This window comes from Pseudoliparis swirei, chromosome 20 (assembly GCF_029220125.1).
Source record: "Pseudoliparis swirei isolate HS2019 ecotype Mariana Trench chromosome 20, NWPU_hadal_v1, whole genome shotgun sequence".
Classification (NCBI taxonomy): domain Eukaryota; kingdom Metazoa; phylum Chordata; class Actinopteri; order Perciformes; family Liparidae; genus Pseudoliparis; species Pseudoliparis swirei.
The window spans coordinates 8,860,940-8,877,804 of NC_079407.1; the positions used below are offsets into that span (position 1 = coordinate 8,860,940).

General features: G+C 43.6%; 1 long non-coding RNA gene across 2 annotated transcripts; it reads left to right on the forward strand.

Moving 5' to 3' along the window:
- Positions 1-1,205: 1,205 nt before the first annotated feature.
- Positions 1,206-4,042, forward strand: LOC130211294 (uncharacterized). 2 transcript variants are annotated; one of them, XR_008835003.1, is made up of 6 exons: positions 1,206-1,222; positions 1,859-1,883; positions 2,124-2,286; positions 2,415-2,503; positions 3,090-3,168; positions 3,484-4,042. It is a non-coding gene; the product is annotated as an uncharacterized LOC130211294 (long non-coding RNA). The 2 variants fall into 2 exon arrangements; XR_008835004.1 differs by having other exon boundaries at positions 3,090-3,156.
- The last annotated feature ends 12,823 nt before the right edge of the window (positions 4,043-16,865 follow it).

The window sequence follows — 16,865 nt, forward strand, 5'->3', positions numbered from 1 at the left end:
TTTAAAGCAAGGAGAGTCAATGGCAGTCAAGCAAACGCCTCTTTGCATTGTAAATGCAGGATGTTAGGACCACCAATTTAAACAGCTTCTCCCAAACTTCAAACAGCACCTCTCCTATCCAATTGTACTGTTGGAGCATGTTAGTCAGCAATGAAGCTATATTCTAAACTCTTGTTGACATTTCCGACTTTTTCATCAAGTACACAGTATCATCACACCGCATCAACTTGTTCCCCCAGAAACAAACAAATGGACTAACAGCAAAGCCAGCATTACTTTTCCAACAAAGGTGAGTACATATTCTACATATACAGGACTGTCTCAGAAAATTAGAATATTGTGATGAAGTTCTTTATTTTCTGTAATGCAATTAAAAAAACAAAAATGTCATGCATTCTGGATTCATTACAAATCAACTGAAATATTGCAAGCCTTTTATTCTTTTAATATTGCTGATTATGGCTTACAGCTTAAGAAAACTCTAAAATCCTATCTCATAAAATTTTAATATTTCCTCAGACCAAGTAAAAAAAAAGATTTATAACAGCTGAGTGTTTGTCAAGGCTCAGGAAACCCTTGCAGGTGTTTCGAGTTAATTAGACAATTCAAGTGATTTGTTTAATACCCTACTAGTATACTTTTTCATGATATTCTAATATTTAGAGATAGGATATTTGAGTTTTCTTAAGCTGTAAGCCATAATCAGCTATATTAAAAGAATAAAAGGCTTGCAATATTTCAGTTGATTTGTAATGAATCCAGAATGCATGACATTTTTGTTTTTTGAATTGCATTACAGAAAATAAAGAACTTCATCACAATATTCTAATTTTCTGAGACAGTCCTGTATATGTGATATTATGTTTGGTTGAGCCATTGAGTCACTCTCATAGTGTTTGGTCAGCTGGGGCCTACACTGTAAAATGTAATAGTAAAGTTTACTTAAAAAAATTAGTGAGCTTTACTCATTTCTGCTTACTTTGTTGACCTTACTTTAAGAAACTTAGTAAAGAACACTTTTTGGTGAGTAAAGTTATTAAACTTATTATCTCAAGTAAGCTTTACTTTAAAAAAATGAGTGAGGCGGACTCGGAAGAAACTCGGGTGCACTCGGCAGCACTCGGCTCGAATACGCATGCGCAGTCGACCACTGAAGACGTTCTTTGGCCGAGACGGATTCGCGGCAGCGAAAAGGCAGTGCAGGTGTGCGAGTTACTTTAAGGTAAGTTTCAGCGTCTCAATAACGTTTTGCCGTTCATGTCCTTAGTAAACATCGTCGTATCTTCGCCATATTGTTCATATGTATATTCGTAGTTGAATGTTAACTTTACGAAGCGTTTAATGTAAGCTAGCTAGACCGTCAAAAGTTCAAAACAAACGAGTCACAATGTTAATGGCGGACATCGTCGTGGCTGTCTCACTCGTGCGCATTAACGCAGCACTACGGGAGTCACACAGCGCTACTGTCACTGAGTTAAGAGTGAATGCAATGTTAGGTTGAATGTAACGAGGAATAATTCAACCACGAACCGTATGATGGAGAACTTCTCGGCCACAGCGAATGTGGTACAACGTTTTTTTATTTTTTACTTGTACATCATTTCCTATTTTGTGATATTTACTGGAAATGACATCCATTATAACCAATAGCAAGTTTGAAACTAAGCTCCCTGCCAACCTCCCTACAGACTATTTATGACTTCAATCTATCTATCTATCTATATCAAAGGATAAGCATTTCTAATCATATTTGTCTGTGAAATCTTCCATTAAACTGATGGCTTTTTAGCCGTAAAAATGCATCTTGACGAGGAGTTATTTGCAGTTTGACTAATTGCTTTTGTTGTTTCTTTTGTAGGCTTTGAAAAACCTGGCAATGAATTGTAAGTATTGCTTATTTTCTTCTACACACTACTGCATAACACATGGAAGCGTTGCCAGATTGAGTCCATGTCTTCACAGAGTGTCTCCTGTGACGACCATGAAGGGCCGATGAGGGGAGCTGATGAAATCTGTTCAATCTAGAAGCCACTAGTTTTCTGCCCAGTGTGATGTATCATGTTGTAATGTGTGTACTGTAGGTCTAATATGACTAAATCTTAATTTATTTCTCTTTTCGTTAGATTCTGGCTGAATTCTGTCGCTTATCAAGCAAAAATCTGAGTTGCAATCAGAGTTCTTCAAAGATCTCGACAAATACACTCCTCGCTTCCTGGAGAAGTTCAAGACCCAGAGGGGGAAAGTGTCGGACAGAAACTTGAATATCTGCAACAAGTCACACCTGGGGTAAGTTTCTCAAGCAGTCATTTTTCTTTATGTGGTTAATAAAGTAGTGTCACAGCATTGCAAGCAGAGCTGTCAAATGATTGTCCTTTAACACTTGTGAATTGTGTGTGTTTAAAATATTTTTTTAGAGTACAGATGTGACTGGGAGGTGAACAGCAGTCCTCCGTGGCTCTCCCGTCATCCTTGGAGATGACAACGCAGACTTCTTCAAGAATTTGTAAGTAGACTTTAGTCAAAATTATTTTATTCCACACCACAGGATGCCCAATATATCTCATGTGTTCTGCCTGTTAATCTTTTGGTATTGGCTACTTCTCTTCCAATCAGTGCTTCTATACTTTTTGATTCACTTATCCCTGATTGGGGCCCTTTTAGTGGGATCTCCCGTCTTTCCAGTCGGGTCCAGTTGCAGCTCTCTAGTCGCGCCATTCAAAACCCAAAGGCCTTCACAATAAAAAATTACAAATCATATCACACCTAAATGGGCATCTGTACACCTTCACATGTCTGCATGATGGTAGAGGGGTTCTACTAATATCTCCTGTTACCAAAAAAGGGTTTTCACTTGTAACATTATCGCTATTTCTTTGTTGCTTTTGGGCAATATGCTCGCTCTCCTGCCACAGGAGGTTCAGGAGCAGCCAATATGACGCAGGTGTGACGACTGAAGATGGCAGGTACCTGTTCAGCCTCCTGTGGTAGGAGCACATTTCCCAGAAGCAGCAGTGACAAATAAATGTGGATGTTTACCACGAATATGGTTGGTTGCCCACGTATTAAACGTTGGTCTTTCTTTATTGAAGGTGTGAGTTTAGGATGGCGTGAAGCTTCGACTTGACCCTATGGAAACACAGCAGATGCCACCAAAGGGTCCTGATCGGGGTTTGTTGTGATGCAACTGCATCGACCTGTCCTCAGGCCCTTCGACATTCTGTTGTTTACATTTGCTCTATTATTGTTGTTCCATTCAAATATCATCCCTATTTGTAAATATGATAATTCATATTCTTTATTATTAGCTTTTGCAATCATTCAGTGAATCACATGATCAATGAATGAATCATCGCACTCACTCCTGAGCATCTTTCACTTGATTATCTAATATCAGAATCCAAGTAACCATTGTGTGTTCTACCATAGAAATGCAACGTGAAATTTGACATGTAATTGTGTTTTTTATGCTGCTCTTGTTATTAGGACTCTGATGACCTTCTGGACGTGTCCCACGCCTCCATTGGGACCCTGACGGTGCTGAAGACATCGTGGCCTCCTCACTCGCTGGACCTGGAGTCTACAACTACTGCCATCGTTTTGGGAGGAACAGTCGTGATGGGTGACCGTGATAATCTTCCCCGTGCCGTGTGGCTACTCTTCGGACTTATTTACCCCTGAATTTGGAGTATCCTCAACGAGTGAGGAACACCTTCTGAATTTATTCATAGAGTGCTTCTCACTTGGACCAAAAACCCTAAAATACAATCACTCAAAAATCTACTGATGCCGTAAGGGAATGTGTTCATGATGTGCAGTCAGGCCCGAGAACTTCACCCTTCTATCTCCAATAGAACTCTTTTATAGAAAATGTCTGTTTTTGTTGTTTTTCTGTAGTTAAATTTAGCAAATGCCGAAAACGCTGTGTTCATCATATTTCTGCGTTACAAAACCTAATCTGGCAAAATGTTCAGCGTTTTAAGCACGTTGTTTGAGTTTTAAAACATGTGTTTTTCTTCTAAATAAACGTTGTCTTCCATTGTAACTGTTCTCCTTCTTTTGTTTCAACAACTTACAGTTTTTAGTTCAGCTTACTTGATCATTTTAAGGCAATCGGTTTCCTCACTATTTCTAAGTAATGGGATCTCATTGACTATTAAAGTTAACTAGTTCTTATTAGTACTGTTTACTTAATATAACTTGGATCTTTTAAGTTGTCTTTTTGAAGTTAACCTAACTAATAATTGTTAAGTTAACTATACTAATGTTTACTGCAATTACATGAGTTGCCTAAACTTAGTTTCTTTTAGCTTTAAGAACTTAAAATTATTGAGCTACTTTACTTAGAAATGTTGAGGCAATCGATTTCCTCACCTTTTTCAAGTAAAGTCAACTTATAACATACTTAAAGATTTTTAAGTTACCGTCACTTGTATCTTTTAAGTTGTCTGAACTGACATATTATGAGTTGACTTAACTTATGTTTACTCCAATTACATCAGTTGCCGAAACTCATTTATTTTTAGTTTTAAGAACTTAAAATTATTGAGCTACTTTACTTAGAAAATGTGAGGCAATCGGTTTCCTCACCTTTTTCAAGTAAAGTTAACTTATTACATTTTACAGTGTATATGTATTGTCACTTGTCCTGCATGTTATTAATTTCAGAATTTCCAAAAAATAAGAAAGAAAAATGCATATTAATGGTTGTTTCTATCTATTACTGTTATATGGGGACATTATTTGTCACTTGCTTTTCAACCATTGCGAAAGTAGAGGGCACAAAACGATTATAAGTAAGAAAATATATGAACGCTAGTCCAACATCAAACTGTGCAAAAAATGCAGAAGACGTGATGAACATATTGTATTTTTGTTTGTTTCGTATATTAATTTGAGGAATGTCCCTTTAAAGTGACAGTTTTATCTACCACCATTCTTTGTATTTTTATTCAGTTGTTTCATGTTCCTGAAGGTTAATTCTCGATCGGTTTTCATTGCAATTTGTCACTTTTCCACCCTGGCCCGATTTGACATGCAGGCTGGTGTGATCCCATTACAAAATGATCTTTAAAACTTGATTGTGAAATTATAATGTGATATAATGTGCATCAAAACATATCATAATATCATGTCATTCCCTGTTATTTATTAACATTAATTAATCATGTGTTTTTATTCTCACTTTGATCTTACTTAGTAAAGCCGTTTGAAACATCTGTGTGATAAAGGGATGAATTAATACATATCAGCTATTTATAAAACTTAAAACAATAATAACCTAGAATGGACACTCGGTAGAGCGCATACCTTCGCATATCACAAGATTGGGCATTGAATTATGAACATTTTGGCATTATTTGCATGCCAATTGGATATAAATTGACCGCGCTATGGTAAAAAGAAGATGTTGACCTTTTCATGACCTTGACCATGACCTTTGACCCGATCGATCCCAAAATCTAATCAAATGGTCCCCGGATAATAACCAATCATCCCACCAAATTTCATGCGATTCGGTTTAATACTTTTTTACTTATGCGAATAACACGCATATAAATAAATAAATAAATACACAGCGATCAAAACATAACCTTCCGCATTTTCAATGCGAAGGTAATAAGTGCTTGAACTAATTTTGCAGCAGTAGATGCTGTTATATTTTTTAAAGCTCACAGAGCTATTATGAATGCTTCATTAAGAAATAAGAAATATTAGCAAAAATAAATAAATGAATTCATTTAGTAAAGTGCAAAATTTAGGAGAATAATGCATCTTGCATACAGCATCATCCGATTTCGTACAGCAAAAGGACAACACAGGTGCTTTACGCGATAACTATCACTGTAATATCAGGCTCCCAACATGTTTAGCATGTTGTGGGATGTAGGGGAGCCACATTATCCCTGGGGTTTGGGGATAAATAGATTAAATATGAGCACCGCATAGAAACATCTCTGCATGTGCTCATAGAGCTAGGGCAACTAGGACTTTTCGTTAAATTGATCAGATCATTTAACATGGCTTGAAATGGCCCAGTGTTCAGCCACTAGAGGATGCAATGTAACTTACATCCACTTCTGAACTTCTGAAGTTATACGTATAACATTGATCTCTATTGTCTCTATACGGATGGTCCGAGACAGTGAACAGATGTCAAACTTGCATAATCCAAAGATTTCAGAATAGAGCTTAATTTTGGAAGTTTTTAATTGTGCAGAGTTTAGTTCAAGCACCCATTGTAATGCTACTAGTTTATTTTTCACCGCACTATTGTGAATATAACGATTAATTCCTTCCTCACCTTCACTTGTCATTCAGTCACAATAGACACAATAAACTGTGGACAGTCCACCTCAAGATGTCTCCAAGTCTTACTCTTTATTATTCTATGAATCGCTCCATATCTCATCACGACACACACATGCATCTGCTCTCATTAGGCCAAGGCCACAAAGACTAAAGGAGACAATGGCTTATTTCCACAAATAGAAATTACACAAAGCAAACTAATTGTCAAATCTATAAAAAAAATAACACATGACTCCTCTTTTTCACCTCATTGTATCATCTTGCAGCCTCTTCTTCCATTTTTTTTACCAAAAAAGGTCAAGCCAGCAGTGTATCTTCTTAGTATTAAGGCAATGGTCTTGCAATATACTTTAAGACAAACAGATTTGTTAAGGTACCATTGGTCATTAAAAATCTGTGTCGTTCTTACAAATTACCACACAGTTCACATGTGATGAACTCGCAAAGCAATTTTTACGGCAGACTACTTGGCTCCAACCTCTTGTCATAATAGTATCACACCATCTCACGTCATCTGGTTTGCCCTGAGACCTCCATGTCTGTCCTGCAGTGCATTGCACCCACAGAACATTGTGTGTGACAAACCTTCTGGCTACAAATTAGGGATAGCCAAGCCAGTACATGTTCAGTAGTTATGGCAAATATTGATATATCAATTAGATATTAACATATCATATCATTGGTGATATTCACCTCCATCCTCCCCCTCACCCAAGGTGTTACACGTTTGACACAATGTACCACAAATGTCAAAGCACATCCTCCCAGAGTCATCAATTAATCAATTCTAAAAACAAAGACATCAGGCATTCTTTGCTACTATAAACTCAAATAGCTCCTTACAGCTGTCACACTCTCATATTTCCATTGAGGATAGATGTTTAAGAATATGCCTATAAATCATATGAACATCGCACCCCATATACACACAGATCTTGGATCATAATAATCAGATAAAGGCATTTTATTCAGGATCAAAAGTAATCCAGATGTTTGACCCTCCGTGAGGTTCATCAGTGATGGCTTTGTATGCGTTTTCACCAAATCTCCACTTAACACTACTTGACAGATATGATGATCTGAAGTATGGGACCATCTTAAAAGTACAAACAAGCTTTTCATATTCGTGTACAGCTTTATCTTTTATATAAACTATATACACTTCAGAGAACCCTGTGGACCCACCACCCGCAGGGACAATCATCGGGGTCGGGTGCTATGTAGACCGGGCGGCAGGCTGGGCAGGGGACCTGGGCGGGCCGATCGCCGGCGACATAGACTAGCTCTAGGGACGTGGAACGTCACCTCGCTAGCGGGGAAGGAGCCGGAGCTGGTGCGGGAGGTGGAGCAGTACCAACTAGATCTAGTTGGGCTCACCTCCACGCACAGCGTTGGCTCTGGAACCAAGCTCCTGGAGAAGGGTTGGACTCTCTTCTTTTCTGGAGTTGCCCAGGGTGAGAGGCGCCGGGCGGGAGTGGGGATACTCACAAGCCCCCGGCTGAGCGCTGCCATGTTGGGTTGCCCCGGAGAACGAGAGGGTCGCCTCCCTGCGCCTCACGGGTTGCGGGGAGTAAAGCTCTGACTGTGGTTTGTGCTTATGCACCAAACCGCAGTTCAGAGTATCCGGCCTTCTTGGAGTCGGTGGGAGGGGTCCTGGAGGGCACCGCCTGCCGACTCCATAGTTCTCCTGGGAGACTTCAACGCTCACGTGGGCAATGACAGAGAAACCTGGCGGGGAGTGATTGGGAGGAACGGCTTGACCGATCTGAACCCGAGCGGTGTTCTGTTATTGGACTTCTGTGCTAGCCACTGCTTGTCTATAACGAACACCATGTTCGAACATAAGGTGGTTCATAAGTGTACTTGGTACCAGAACACCTTAGGCCGGAGATCGATGATCGACTTTATAATCGTATCATCTGATCTGCGGCCGTATGTCTTGGACACTCGGGTGAAGAGAGGAGCAGAGCTGTCAACTGATCACCACCTGGTGGTGAGTTGGATCAGATGGCGGGGGAGTCGGCCAGACAGACCTGACAAGCCCAAACGTGTAGTGCGGGTGAACTGGGAACGTCTGGTCGAGGACCCTGTCCGGGAGGTCTTCAACTCCCACCTCCGGATGAACTTCTCACACATCCCGAGGGAGGTTGGGGACATGCAATCCGAGTGGACCATGTTCAAAGCCTCTATTGTGGAAGCGGCCGACAACCCAAGAACCCGGTGGTGGACACCGGGGGTCAGGGAAGCCGTCAAGCTGAAGAAGGAGGCCTACCGGGCCTGGCTGGCCCAGGGGTCTTCTGAAGCAGCTGACGGGTACTGGCAGGCCAGAAGGGCTGCAGCTGCGGTGGTCGCGGAAGCAAAAACTCGGGCATGGGAGGAGTTCGGGGAGGCCATGGAGAAGGACTTTCGGTCGGCCTCAAAGAGGTTCTGGCAAACCGTCCGACGGCTCAGGAAGGGAAAGCAGGGTCTACACCAGGCTGTTCTCAGCGTGGGGGGGAGCTGCTGACCCGGACAGGGGACATCATCGGACGGTGGAAAGAATACTTTGAGGAACTCCTAAATCCGGCCAACATGTCCCCTCTAGAGGGGGCAGTGCCTGTAGACTTGGGGGGGGTCGCACCAATATCCCTGGCAGAGGCCGCTAAGGTTGTTAAAAAGCTCCTTGGTGGCAAGGCGCCGGGGGTGGATGAGATCCGCCCTGAGATGCTGAAGGCGCTGGACATTGTTGGGCTGTCTTGGCTGACACGCCTCTTCAATGTCGCATGGGGGTCAGGAACAGTACCCTTGGACTGGCAGACCGGGGTGGTGGTTCCCATTTTCAAAAAGGGGGACCGGAGAGTGTGCTCGAACTATCGTGGAATCACATTTCTCAGCCTCCCTGGGAAAGTTTATGCCAGGGTACTGGAAAGGAGGCTCCGACCGCTGGTCGAACCTCGGATTCAAGACCAGCAGTGCGGATTCCGTCCCGGTCGTGGAACTGTGGACCAGCTCTTCACCCTCGCAAGGGTCCTCGAGGGGTCCTGGGAGTTTGCCCAACCAGTCTTCATGTGTTTTGTGGACTTGGAGAAGGCTTTCGACCGGGTCCCTCGGGAATTGTTGTGGGGGGTGCTGCGGGGGTATGGGGTTCCGGACCCGTTGCTACGGGCTATCCAGTCTCTGTACGCCTGCAGTAGGAGCTGTGTTCGCATCCTCGGCAGTAAGTCAGACACGTTCCCGGTGGGTGTTGGTCTCCGCCAGGGCTGCCCTTTATCACCGGTCCTGTTTGTGATTTTCATGGACAGGATATCTAGGCGCAGCCTGGGGGTGGAGCAGGTCAGGTTTGGGGGTCTTGGGATCGCCTCTCTTCTGTTTGCAGATGATGTGGTCCTGTTAGCATCCTCAGACCATGACCTCCGGCATTCACTGGGGCGTTTTGCTGCCGAGTGTGAAGCGGCAGGGATGAGAGTCAGCACCGCCAAATCTGAGGCCATGGTGCTCTGCCGGAAACCGGTTGTGACACGCGTCTTGCCGTCACTGGTAGGTTCCCCCTTCAAGCACCACGGAATGATCAGCCAGAGCGATAGTTTGCAATTTACTTTATTGTATATGACCCCAGACAGTGTCTCTGCTCCAGCACTCCCCCCCGTCTTCAGCCCGTCCAGCTCCTTTTGAAGACAAAGCCTCGCAGATACACAAACACAGATTGTCATCAGCTGGTCTGATTGTTATCAGACCAGCTGATGACAATCAGACACCGTTCCCTGAACCACACCCCCGCTCCACCCACTCCGCAGCCGAGCTTAAACACACCCCACTGCCACACCGGTGGATTGCTCCCTCCAGGTGGGGACAGAGTGCCTGCCCCAAGCGAAGGAGTTCAAGTATCTCGGGGTCTTGTTCACGAGTGAGGGTAAGATGGAGCGGGAGATAGACAGGTGGATCGGTGCAGCTGCAGCAGTAAAACAGGCGCTGTACCGGTCTGTCTTGGTGAAGAGAGAGCTGAGCCGAAAGGCGAAGCTCTCAATTTACTGGTCGGTCTACGTTCCAATCCTCATCTATGGTCATGAACTTTGGGTAGTGACCGAAAGAACGAGGTCGCGAATACAAGCGGCCGAAATGAGTTTCCTCCGTAGGGTGGCCGGGCTCAGCCTTAGAGATAGGGTAAGGAGCTCGGACATCAGGAGGGAGCTTGGAGTCGAGCCGCTACTCCTTCGCATCGAAAGGAGTCAGCTGAGGTGGTTCGGGCATCTGATTCGGATGCCTCCTGGACGCCTCCCGTTAGAGGTTTTCCAGGCACGTCCTACTGGGAGGAGGCCCCGGGGAAGACCCAGGACACGCTGGAGAGATTATATCTCCCGGCTGGCCTGGGAACGCCTCGGGATCCCCCAGAATGAGCTGGAAAGTGTCGCGGGCGAGAGGGAAGTCTGGGTCAACCTGCTGGGTCTGCTGCCCCCGCGACCCGACCCCGGAATAAGCGGATGAGAATGGATGGATGGACACTTCAGAGAATTTTACTTTCATCTCAGACCTTCATAGTTTTGTGTTTAACTGACCTGAAGTAGGCCGGTATTTTTTTCTCATCGTCATAAAAGTTAGATATTGATATAACAGATGAAATAGCAACACAGTGTCAATAATTTGCTTTATTGACAATGTTCTATAATTCAATAAATAAGACACACTATAGTGTTTGTATATATAATATGACTATATATAAAACTTTATAGGCTGTGATATCAAATAGCTTTTGCGGGAGACACATTTTATTTGGTGGAAAATAGGGTAAAATGGCTCTTTGGATAGGAAAGGTTGCCTACCGCCGCCCTAGCTGCTCCATCCTGCAGAAGTACTTTACAAAACAAGCTTGATAGCACGATTATAATCTGTTAGGATGCAACTCAGCAGAGCACGACAAATATTATTCAGAATTGTTACATTATGGATGTCTGTCCTTGAGGGTGAATGAGTATGGGAAGACATAATTAGTGGAACAGAAGGACGTGAAGAAAGGGAAAAGTTGACATCAGACAAATGAGAGGCTGGACAATGGCTTTCTGACAAGTTTGTGTTTATATTTGCTTCTCATTTCTTTAGTCATGCTCATGTCCCGTTAGAAACCATACAGTTTGCATACAAATTATTAAAAAAGACCTTTTTGAATTTCCATGGAATAATGCAATTATATTTATTCGCTTCCACTCATCAGTAGCCTGATGAAAGACGGCTGCCTCTCCTTGTATCGTTTAGTGTCACCAAATCCCTTCTCATTTTGAAAGTCCCTCTGTGTGTTCCTTTATCATATTTCTTCTCCTTCTCTCTATTCCCAGTGCTTATTTTTTCCCCTCTGCTGCTGTAGCCCCAATATCTCTTCCACCTCCTGCCATTTTTTTTTTGCCCTCCCAAATCATCACAGCCTATGGCCATCTCTTCCTGTAACTCCCTGTTTCATTCTCTCTTTCTGGATTTGTCCTTCTCGTAATTGCCTGTCTCATTTGAATGATGGGTGTCTCTGTCTCAACTGACAGCCGAGGTCAGACTCATCTCGCTTTGCCGTGGTGACAAAAAGTGTTTTCTGGTTAACTCCGGGGGACGTCTAAAACGCTTCTTCTTATGGGATTAACCAGTTGTGCACTGCTCTTTCCCGGGCTTTATGTCCTGACAAAACCCTTGGGGGTGTTCTAGGTTTTTGACAAAAAAATACAGGAGATGTACTGTGTATATATATATATATACAGGACTGTCTCAGAAAATTAGAATATTGTGATGAAGTTCTTTATTTTCTGTAATGCAATTAAAAAAACAAAAATGTCATGCATTCTGGATTCATTACAAATCAACTGAAATATTGCAAGCCTTTTATTCTGATTTATTGCTGATTATGGTTTACAGCTTAAGAAAACTCAAATATCCTATCTCTAAATATTAGAATATCATGAAAAAGTATACTAGTAGGGTATTAAACAAATCACTTGAATTGTCTAATTAACTCGAAACACCTGCAAGGGTTTCCTGAGCCTTGACAAACACTCAGCTGTTATAAATCTTTTTTTTTACTTGGTCTGAGGAAATATTAAAATTTTATGAGATAGGATTTTAGAGTTTTCTTAAGCTGTAAGCCATAATCAGCAATATTAAAAGAATAAAAGGCTTGCAATATTTCAGTTGATTTGTAATGAATCCAGAATGCATGACATTTTTGTTTTTTTAATTGCATTACAGAAAATAAAGAACTTTATCACAATATTCTAATTTTCTGAGACAGTCCTGTATATCTTAGATGTTGCATTCAAGATTAGTTTTTTGTACATATGTTGTCAATAAGGTCCACGCACACATATAATATATATATATATATATATATATTAGGGCTGTCAGCGTTAATGCGTTAATCTATGCGATTAATTTGGCCGCGATTAACGCACTAAAATATTTTAACGCAATTAACGCAACTTTGTTTACTTCCGGTGTCGTTGAAGTTTTTGCACTCCTCTGAGTGTCAAACCGCGGCAGTCCGCCTCCTTCCTCCCATCTGCTCCTCGATATTCACAGAGAAACATAGGGCGACGTGTCGGTGATGCGGGGCGGACGGTGCAGGTGACTTTTTTGTTGTTGCTCCGCTCGATGCGCGCGCAGACACGCCAGCATGGAGCTCTGCAGCGCACGAGACGGAGAGCTGAGAAGAGTGAACGACACGTGGAGACAGAATGACATGCTGCTGTAGAGACGATCAACAACAGACGTTTAGTTTAATAAAAGAACAAAGACGTCTTGAAGAAAAGAACCGTACATTACTTCTGCTGTAATCTGGCGCTATAGAGAAAATGACAGGGGGGCGGGGCCTCACCCTGATAGAATGGTGGGGGAAACACTGGGATGTGTCACATGCAAAAGCCTTTAAAAGGTGAATTTACATTGTTTTGTAAAATCGAGAAAATGACCCCAGACTCCAGAAGGTTAACGTGACATATTTGTCAGTTTACCAAGGCCACTGGTTCTGCTGCTGTTCAATGTGAAAGATGACAGGACCAATGGGGTCTCTTATACACCTTTTCTTACTAATCTGGATGTTTCACTGAAGAAACAATTTATCATCCATGATATTAAATACCTCGCTGACACTTTATAGGTAGGAGCCTCTTTGAAAACACAGCTCTGTGTGAAGTTTTGTCTTTAAAAAAGAATACAATTAAACAAGTGTCTAAAATACACGCTGTCTGAAGGGATTACTCGTTCATTTAGAAGATTTGGGCTGTGTCTACTACCGCACACTTGAGCACTTCGAGCACTGACTTTCAGTGCTTAGGGCGCCACACTGACAAAACCATCAGAATTCAGTGCACTGAAAGTACCCGGATGGCGCACTGCAAACGGGCAAAAAATGCAGTGTAAAGCGATGGACACCACTGACCCTAAACGGGCGCCATCTTAGCTACATAGCGGAAGAGGAGGAGCCCTTAGGCCAGCTTTTCATTTTATTTCTAAAACAATGGCGGACGAGATGGCTTCGGTAGAAGCGGTCGACCACGAAGCTACAGACCGTAAATGTAAGTATCAGCGGTAATTAAACATTGTACTGGTATTAAAATGTACTACTAACATGCTATTCTCAGATTAAAGCCAGCGACATGAGTATTTGGTGGAGTTAACGATGTATATGATATATACCGACAGTTAGCATACCTTGGTAGCTAGGTAGCATGAGATGCCATTGGATCTGCATGGCAGTTATGATAAGCTAGCTGGCTAATCCACCACCCGGTCCTCTTGCCAGTCCGACGAAGGTGCACTTTTATCGGACACTTTTCGCTTGATGAGCGGGGGCAGGTGGCGGGCTCCAGGCGCTTGCTCCAACGGCAAGGCCGACGACAGATAGCTATGTCAGTCATCGGACAGTGTTAAACAACGGCTGTTCTGTTAAACAATCGAAATAGCAATTTTAATAATGGATTAACAATGGATATGCTCAGTTTAATAACGGGTTAACATGACACCGCGAACGTTTGCCCACACGCCGCCCGAATATTAATACTGTTACGATAGCTATCTAAGCTTGTCCTTCTAGAAATAATTGGAGCTTTCAATCATCGTTGTGTGTGTTTTTTTTTTATGTCGTGGTATTTCACATGTCTAGGGACAGACGAGGACACAAGGGCCTTAATCTCGTGGCGGTGTGTAAATAAATCCCTCTTCACGGGGAAGAGGAACGCCTCCGTGACTGGATTTGAGTAAGTAAAATTACTCATACGGTAGCTAATAGGACTTTATTCTAAATGGTTGCCTTAGTTGCTAACCTTGCAATGATCAATGTGGTCATTACTGTGTCAGGGATGTGGTTGAGGCGAGATGTTAAAGCAGCATATATTTCCACCAGGGTCTTCATAAAGGAGAGAGGGCTTGGGAGCTTGGATCCCAAGCTTGTGAAAAAGAGGTGGGAGAACCTCGTTCACAAATATAAAGTCAGATTAAGCCTAGTGTCCAACAAAGCCTAGTCCAATAAAGTATCTTTCTTGATCATAACTTTGCCCCTGTAGAGTAACACACTTGCACAATGTAGAGATGGCATGGCTAGTGAGTATTTACATGCAGTGTAAATGTACATGGATGCAATATATTATGATTAAGGTGATTGTTGTTACTCTTGTTCGTATTGTGCTCAAAGTAATGTAAAGTAATCGTATGGTCAGCCTTCAGTTCAATAACCAATTACCAGATCTATGACCCCTCCAGTCCTCTTTGTCTCATCCAGCCGGGAAGTGGCAGAGACCCCCCCACCCGCTGTGGTCACACCCCTCCCTGTGGTCAGGAATGCAAGTGGAGCTTCCTCCACAGTGTCAACCCCGAAAAGACGGAGGGTAGACACTGTGGAGGTTGCCGAGCTCATTCAAGAAAATGACAGGAGGTTCTCCGAGGCATGGACGGAGATGAAGGAGAAGGAAAGGAGAGCAGAGGAGGCCAGGGTGAGCGAGGCAAGGGAGGCTGCTGAGAGAGAGGAGCGACGACATCGGGAGGCCCTGGAGAGGGAAGAGAGTCGCCACAGGGAGACGGTTGCCATGGAGGAGAGGAGATTTAATTTTCTCAGAGAGAGCGAGGAGCGGCGAGAGAGAGAGGCAGCCGCCAGAGAGAGAGAGACAGCAGCAGAGATGAGGGAGACAGCAGCCAGAGAGGAGCGCCTCCTCACCCTTTTGGAAAAAATTTCAGCTCAGAAATAATAATCAAGCCTGGTTACTTCAGATTTATGTACATGTCTGTTTACTAACACTTAACCCGTAGGGGGCTGAGGCCTGTTTTACTTTTCTAGGAAGTCAATAGTGATCACTGAATTACCATACCCTTATCATATGAGTCGCTGTCATTTGCTAATGGGCGGGCTGTTAGGAGCTCAAACTGAAATGTGCAAGAGATTAGTTCTATTCTTCTTATAAAATGCTTATTTATATTTTAGTTTTAAACTGCATACATTTGAAAAGTAAAGGGTTCAAGGTTTCTGTGGGTAGTCTCTTGTGGAATTTTAGAGGCATATTGACAAAATAATTTGGTTAACAAGTGAAATGGTGATGGTGAAATATTACAGACTCATAAATTGTTTGCCAATTATAGGGGAATTCTGGTGTTCAGAACCCCCTATAAATATTTAATGTATTAATTTAAATGTAATCGTGGTCTGGGACATAGCACTGAATGGCTATCCTATTTCTGTTTTCTGCCCCAGAGACGTTTCCTGGAGGTGCTGGTGCTGGTTCTGGTGCTGGCTGGTCCTCTGCTGCCCTCCCAACATCTGCATCTGGCTCCAGCAGGTCACCGTTGGTGAGGCAGATGTTGTGGAGCACAGTGCAGCAGACAATGACCTCTGGCACAAACCTCACATCCACCTCCAGGGCCTTTAAGAACATGGACCGCCATCGCGTCTTCAGTATCCCGAAGGACCTCTCCACAACACACCTCGCCTTTGACAGGCAGCAGTTGTAGCGTGCTTGGAGGTGGTTGCGGACAGGCTGCCTGAAGGGGGTCATGAGGCAGATGGGTTGGAACAGGCAGGGGTAGCCACCATCCCCAAGGATACAGTATCCTGGTGGAGGGTATGACTGCTCATAAAAGATGGGGCTGTTATTCAGGACCCTGGCATCATGCACTGAGCCTGGGTAGCCCACACACACACATCTATGAATTTGCACTTATCATCACAGATGGCCTGCAGCTGGATGGAATGAAAAAGCTTCCTGTTAAAATAGCAGGTAGCATCCTCCGCTGAGGGCTTCACTCTGACGTGGCAGCCATCAATAGCCCCCACCACTCTGCTGAAGGCTGCCGACCCAGCTAAACGGGCGAAGCGGGCACCTAGGCGTGGGAGTTCCTCTCCTGTAGGGTGGCGGACAACGGTGTACAGGAGCCCAGCGATCTGCCCACTCATCCTGTACACCAGCCGGTGAACGGTGGCCCGGGGCATGTCGAAGGCCCTGGCCACCACCCGATAGGAGGTGGCGCTGGCAAGCCAAAAAAATAAAAACTAGACAGGAGATCTCGGGGCCCCAACCGTGGTCACAGTCAGTGCCCAGCACAGCCATGAGGGTGTTGAATGA